This window comes from Nannospalax galili, unplaced genomic scaffold (assembly GCF_000622305.1).
Source record: "Nannospalax galili isolate Female #2095 unplaced genomic scaffold, S.galili_v1.0 scaffold1592, whole genome shotgun sequence".
In the NCBI taxonomy this organism is placed as follows: Eukaryota; Metazoa; Chordata; class Mammalia; order Rodentia; family Spalacidae; genus Nannospalax; species Nannospalax galili.
In genome coordinates, this window is record NW_008331804.1 from 46,631 (window position 1) to 54,296 (window position 7,666).

Below are 7,666 nucleotides of genomic sequence, written 5' to 3' on the forward strand. Positions count from 1 at the left end.
AATATTAGCTACTGTGATACTAAACAAGGTAAAGTGATCTGTTATTTCAAAGTTTTGCTAACTTTATTATATACTTGTTGTACTATTTTGCTCTTACACAACATGGCTAATTTTTTAATGTTATATGGGTCTGACTATCATAGATTTGTTTCAGAAATTTTTCAGCCCAGTGGAAGTCATCCAAATACTATGTCCATATCAATAGACTATACATTATAGATTTACAGATTTTTTTCATTTTAGAGCCATATATTCACCAATATGTTAGTTCAATATGGGACATTTTTATGAATCCAAAATTGAGATATTTTATTAGATCTTCTCTTAAAGAGTCTCTTAGTTTTTCTTTACAGCATTTAAAATGAAAATTAATTACTAATTTACAAAATTCTAAAAGATATCTTCTTTTGTTTGTTTAAATTGGAAATAATCTTAATAAATTTAAAGATTAATTCATTGATTAAATAAATATGTCTTAAACTGTGACCTTGAACATACAATATTCACATATATCTTTCTAAGCATTGTATCTGAAGTGTGGTAATAACAATTGTAACAGACCAATCAAATAATGACAGCATTAAGAGTGCTGTGAAGAGACATGAGAGGTGTAGAATACGTGGGAGACCCCCCAGAACTTGATGGTAAGACTCTATTGCTGAAGACAGGGCATACTTCAGATACAGGATTTGGAGCAACAGAGCTGAGACTGACCTGGAAGCCACCGCCCCTAAACATCAATTTATATTCCAACCTCAGCTTCAAGGCCTAAAAACCACATCAACGACCAGCACAGCAAACAACATTACTGTGGGTAGTGGCACTTTTATTTTGGGGGTAATCAACAGCTACCTAATTGGACTTAAAGCCCACTCAATGGGAGGAAACTCACGTGTGGTACTGGTAAACCTATCCAAATACACATAGCTGGAGAGGTCATAGATCTTAGAGAAAACTCCAAAGCTGTCACATCCCTGGACAAATGAAATTTCTTATTTGGTACAAAATATCAGTCCTTAAATTTATATACAAGTAACCCAGTCACTGCCCATCAAAGAAGTTTATGGAGCTGGGCATGGTGGTGCATACCTTTAATCCCAGCACTGGGAGGCAGAATCAGGTGAATCTCTGTGAGTTTAAGGCCAGCCTGGTCTACATAGTGAGTTCCAGGCCAGCTGTGGCTTCAGGGAGACCCTGTCTCAAAAAGACAAAAAAAAGGTTCTTTTCAACAGAGATTTTTAGAGTTCCACAACTGGTTACACACAGATTGTAAATGTCCCAAGTCTAAGTGGCACATCTAGGATGAAATGTCTACAACCCTCATCAAACATAGAACAAGGGAAGAAGAGAACACTAATGCATCTTTCAACTCACATCAGTGTAGCTCCTTCGTGCAACAGAGGGTCAGAAACACAAAAGGTCACAAATGGCCAAAGCACATAGAATAAGTGTCTGCAGAGTGTGGGAATGAACAGGACTCCTATTATTAAAATCCACCCACCCAGGGCTCAGGGACCACTGCAGAAGAGGGGGCAGAAAGATTGTAAGAACAGGGAGGAGGTGCATGACCATAGGGAAATAGTCCCACTGGCTCCTGGGACCCTGTTTACATGAACCTACAGCAATGGTGTCAGCATGCACAAGACCCATGCAAACTCAAACAGACAAAAACCTAGCAAAGAACTGGGGGAATGAAGAGCAGACCCCAATCTTAGCTGAAGAAATATTGGCAACTGGGTGAGGAAGAGCTGATCTTCCTAAAGCGAGGGACTCTAGATAGAATGCCTAGACCTCAGTAGATGAACCTGTACTGAGGAACATTTGGAGACACTAACTTAACACAATAGGCCTTAACATAAATGACAGAATGTATGAATGGGGGGGGGGCTATGGGAGGGTGCCAGTGAGGAAGGTGGTATAAAGATGATTAAGATTTATTGAGATGTCCTGTACGAAATACACAAAAAAGTCAATAAAAAAACACGTCTGCTTATGCAATTTCATGCCATTAAACGCTCTGAAAAAAAAATGAGTATAGTAAATAACAATGAATTTTTATTTTATTTTGCTTTTGCTCAGAAGAAAAACATGTAATTGAAGTCTTCTCCCCAAACTGGTTGCTTAGTCTTTCTACTCAGAAATAAGAACTAATACCAGTTTTGTATGTACTCTTCCATAGTAAAAACATACATACCGGATATATACAAATCCATTTCCTTATGAGCAATAAACTCCCATGGAGAAGAGCCAAAGCGCGTTTGATCTTGATTTTCAATACAAATAAATACAGACCTTGAAAGCAGGGCCTTCTGACCTTTTGGGTTTTAAGCAGATGTCAGAAAAGTTGCCACAGGGATAACTGGCTTGGGGTGGCCAAGCGTTCATAGCAATGTTGTATTTTGAGCCTTTGATGTCAGCTCTTTCTATCATTGAGAAGCAGAATTCACCAAACACTGGATTTGTTCACCCACTAATAGGGAACTGTGAGCTGGGTTTAGACTGTTGTGAGACCGCGGACATTCCCAGCCCCACCCAACCTGCATGCTCAACAGCTAACTGGAGGTCACTCAGAGGAAAACTTTCCTTCAATCCTTTGCTTCAGAGTCTGTCTGTCTCCAAACAGAGCCCCAGACTCATAACTCATGACGTGATGGATGACACCACAAAGAGCTGCAGCCCAGAGCTTGCTGCTGAGACTGAATTTATATCAACTGGGACTCCCCCTGATATGCACACACACCTGGACACTTTACATGCGTGTCACCTGAAGTTCTCCACCAGCCCAACCTGGACTGCCCCTTCTTCCTGAGGCATGATTGATGATGTTGGAACACACAAACATATTCATCCAGATGCCGGAGGGACCCCCCCTCAGCCTTGCCCTACCGTTTCCTCGTTTGCTCTCTTCCAATGGACTCAGTAAACCATTGTTGCTATTATGATCTTATCTGATCTTTAAAATCTCATGGACCTTCTTCAGCCATGAGAAACCATTTTCAAAATACCTGGAAGGACTGCCAGGCTTGGAGTCCATAACCTTGGCCATTGGGGTAACCCCATGTTGCACATGCACACACACCTTCTAGCATTGTGTGTACACGTTTCTCTTGGACACATCACAATCTTTCCCTAGTATTGTGTGTTTTGGTCATGATTTTAATGTCCCTTTCTTTAGAACTCAATGTGTGTACTTCTTGCAGCTATGAAAAACCTTCCAACCTACCACCCCAATTCCACCAATGAAATTCCAGACATCCAGACTCTCCCTCTCAACATAATACATACAATAGAACACAATACAAGGAGGATTCACTCTAATCAAGATGCCTGAAGTTTTCGTTATCCTTGGGCTTCACAGTGATGTTAGAGCAACTTTGGATGGGGGCAGCGGGCAGCAACAGTTTTGAGGTTACTCACAGTAATGAAAACAAGTAACTCACCCACACACCTAATGCTCTGTCAGTATACTAAGTCAAGTCATTAGTTCACTTTGAAAGAAAAAAAAAGAGTAGTCACAGTGGAAATTTCTAGGGTAAAACAAAAGAGACATTTGGGGATTTTTTTTTAATCAAAATAGTAAAACAGCACTTGGGAGGTACTTCTGCATAAGTCTGTCCCTCAAGAAATACAGTTTCCAGTTGTAGATATAAATATGAGGGCAGTGCTATGGACTGCTTTCAAGGAGGGAGGAAAACCTCTTCACCTGCCATCAATGTTCTGTAGGATAGTGACATCTCTACAAATGCAATGAGTCCTGTATTTCCAGGCAGGCATCTAGAATGCTTCTAAAATTAACACATCAAAAGAGAAGGGGAAGTATAAGTCTTCATAAATGTGAAATATTAGTAATCATATTTCATAATGTTTACAATATGCATCCCAAAAACTGAAACAAAAAAGTAAACATGTGAAAGGTGAAATTCCAATAAGCCAAGGTTTAACGTGGTAAATTGAATGTATCTGCATACTTTCTTTCCTTATAAATTCCAATAAAATTAAATAAATGGTATTCTGAAAAGCATAAACATGAAAGAAAAAATAATTGTCATTATTTGGCCTTTGGAGGCAAGTGAAAAAATGACCAAGCAATATTTGACCTACAAGAGCAAAGCAAGTTATAAAATGAGTTGGAGATGGTTGGTGGGAGCTCAGAAAACAGTTGATGTGAATTTCCAAACTCCCAAAAGTGTCAGCAGTGAGAGGAAGTAGGCTGAGAGCAGAAAGATAGGGCAGCTCCTGTGGAAGATACAGTTTAGATGACCTTGTATTCCATGGAGCTCTTCCCTCATCCTCGCAAATGAGCAATCTTTGTCTACTGGGAGGTTGAACCTGAACACTATGTTCTACAGAATGAAGCCTGGTGGAAGGAAGGAAGGAAACACCAGAAAAAGAGAGAATGAGGTGAAATCATCTTCGAAGATTAAGTCAGAGCAGCTTTGAACAAGTCAGCCTGGTGATTAAGTCTTCCCAAGAAGCAAATAGCAAGATTCTTTCTCTGGGGAATTTATGAACTCAAGGAAGTACCCATTGATTCTGATATGTTGATGCTCAAAGTGGAATAACATAAACCAGTAGTCCTGCAGCAAGGCACAGTACTCACCTAGACTTGGCAACTGACACAGAGCTAACAGCTGCAGCATGTCCTGATGTATGTTGTTGTGCTTCATTCTAAATTTTGACAAACACCCAGAGACCATCAGATATTTGAAAGAAGACCATAAAATGGGAAACCAAAACGATTACACTCAGGAAATATAGGTAATAGAATAAAACGTTTTATATCAAACTCGGTCTGACTCTTTTTATAAATGGAGTTTCTATATAGAAAGGCCCACCAAGTGTCCAATCCAATAAAGTAGATGACATACAGAAATGACAGTAAGGGCTGGAGAGCTGACTCAGTGGTTGGAAGCACTAGCTGCTCTTGCAGAGGACCAGAATTCATTTCCCAGACCACATGGAGGCTAACAACTGTCTGTAACTGCAGTTCCAGGGGATCTAACACCCTCTTTTGACCTCCACAGGCATGGCATACACAAGGTGCACTTACATGCCCACAGGCAATACACAATACACTCATACACATAAAATTAAAATAGTAAATAAAATATTTTTTTAAAAAGAAATGACAGTAAGAAATTTTACAACAGGAAAAAAGCTCACAAATGTTCAAGAAAATAAAACAAAGACAGAAATAAAACTGACACCATATTCCTTTTTTAAACTGTTTATTATTATTTACTTTTATTTTACATGTATGAGTGTCTTGTCTGCATGTATGCAGTGCATTCATACTTGCAATGCCCACAAAGCTGAGAAGAGGGTGTCAGATTCCCTGGAATTGGAGTTACAGATAGTTTTTAGCGGTCATGTTGGTGTTGTGAGCTGAACCCAGGTCCTCTGCAAGAGCAGTCAGAGCTCTTAATGGATGAGCCATCTCTCTAGCCTTTGGCACCTTATTTCTTTTTTTAAATGTTTTATTTATTTATTCATTTATTTATTTATTTATTTTGGTCTTTTTGAGACAAAAAAAGAAAAAAAAAAGAATCAAAACAAACCGACGCGTTAGAAAGTGGCCAAGGAGCCCAGAACGGTCGGAGGACCTTTCTAAGGTTACGCCTGGATCCGGAGCTCCTGGACCACCGCCTGCCCCACACAAGGACTGGGATGGGCCGGGCCTCGGAGTTAGGACCTCAGCACGATAGTGCTTTATTCACAGATTAGGTGCCTCACAATTACAGCTGCACCATAAAGTCCACACTCAAATACAGATCCTGTGACCTCCCAACAGCCCCCACAAAATGGTAAAAGGGGTGCCTTTTGGTATTTTCAGTTTATATGACCTTTGCCCCTCCCCCCACATGCAGCTAAGGTTGACTGGTTGAGTGGGAGGGGTACCTGATGCCTCCTTAGACTCCTTTTTGTGCATGGGAAGGAGGTGTGACTATAGCTTGCCATCATAGTGGATGGAGGACATTTCCAGTTAACACTCCACCCCTTCCTCTGGCTCTTACATTCTGTAGCGCTTTATTTACAGAATATTAGGTGCCTCACAATTACAGCTGCACCATAAAGTCCACACTCAAATGCAGATCCTGTGACCTCCCAACAGCCCCCACAAAATGGTAAAAGAGGTGCCTTTTGGTATTTTCAGTTTATATGACCTTTGCCCCTCCCCCCACATGCAGCTAAGGTTGACTGGTTGAGTGGGAGGGGTACCTGATGCCTCCTTAGACTCCTTTTTGAGCATGGGAAGGAGGTGTGACTATAGCTTGCCATCATAGTGGATGGAGGACATTTCCAGTTAACACTCCACCCCTTCCTCTGGCTCTTACATTCATTCCACCAACCTCTTCCACAAAAGTCCCTGAGCCTTGTAGGGGGTGGAAGGAGTGAACGATCTTCCTCCCATACTTTTGGGTCTCTGCAACATCTGTTTTCGATTGGCTATTGGCCAGTTTCAGTGGCATTCCATCTACTCAGGGAGGCCAGACCCAGGTACTCTCTGGGGTCTGCTGTGTTCTCAGCTTCTAAGCCAGACAGAGGCCAGAACAGCCACGCTAAGGCTATCTGCCGAGTTCTCAGTATCTCTGGAACCTTGTTTCTTAGCAGCAGCCCAAGAAATCAGAAGACAATGAATGAATGCTTTTGTACTTTTGGATTCACTACATTTTTCATCTTTTTGTCTTTCTGGGGCATACTATGAATATTCTCACATATATTTCATTTCACCAATTCTGTATAGCTGTCTCTGCTCTCTTAAGGTGGTCAATTTCATAGTCAGTTTTAATAGCAATGGTTTTCCTTCCAAGAAATTCTATTTATCCCTTTACAAAGTATGTTTTTTTATGTTGGATTTTGCTGGAAACTTGTTCCTTATATTCAGTTAATGTCACTACAATTACTTTATATTGTGTGCTGCTCAATATCATCAGAGGAGTTAAGATTCTGTCTTCTAGAAAGGTTCCTAGGGAGACCATTAATCTAGGATCACTTTAAAGAGTTGAGAGGGGATGGGGAGATGGCTCAGCAGCTAAAAGCACTGGCTGCTCTTGCAGAGAACCCGGGTTCAATTCCCAACACCCACATGGTGGCTAACACTCATCTGTAGCTCCAGTTCCAGGCAATCTGACGCCCTCTTCTGATCTCTGCTTGGGATTGCAGGACACAGGTGATTTTATTTATTTATTTATTTTTTCAACAGTAAATCTTAGATTTGATGCACTAACGGTGGGAATGTAAACTAGTGTGGCCACCTGGAGGTTTCTCAAAACTCTACATATTCCTTATGACCCAGCTACACTACTCTTGTGTATAAACCCAAATGGCTCTATATCCTTCTACAGAAACACCTGCCCAACCACGATCAGTGCTGCTCTGTTCACAACTAGGGAATACACTTAGCCTAGATGTGCATCGACTGATGATTGGATCATGAAAATGTGATACACACACTAAATGGAATTCCATGGAGCTGTAAAGAAAAATGAAATTATGGACTTTACAGTAAAGCAGATGGAATGGGAAAAAAATACTAAATGAGATAACCCAGACCAGAAGGACAAATGTCACATGTCCTCCTTCTTGTGTGGATCCTAGCTTTAAGTATTTAGCTTGGTATTATAAAGTTGGAGTACCTGGGGAAGACAGGGAAATAGAATGGGGC

General features: G+C 40.7%; 1 pseudogene; it reads left to right on the forward strand.

The window, feature by feature from the left end:
• LOC108490501 overlaps positions 1-7,666 on the forward strand; it is a 20,211-nt pseudogene that overhangs the window by 1,506 nt on the left and 11,039 nt on the right.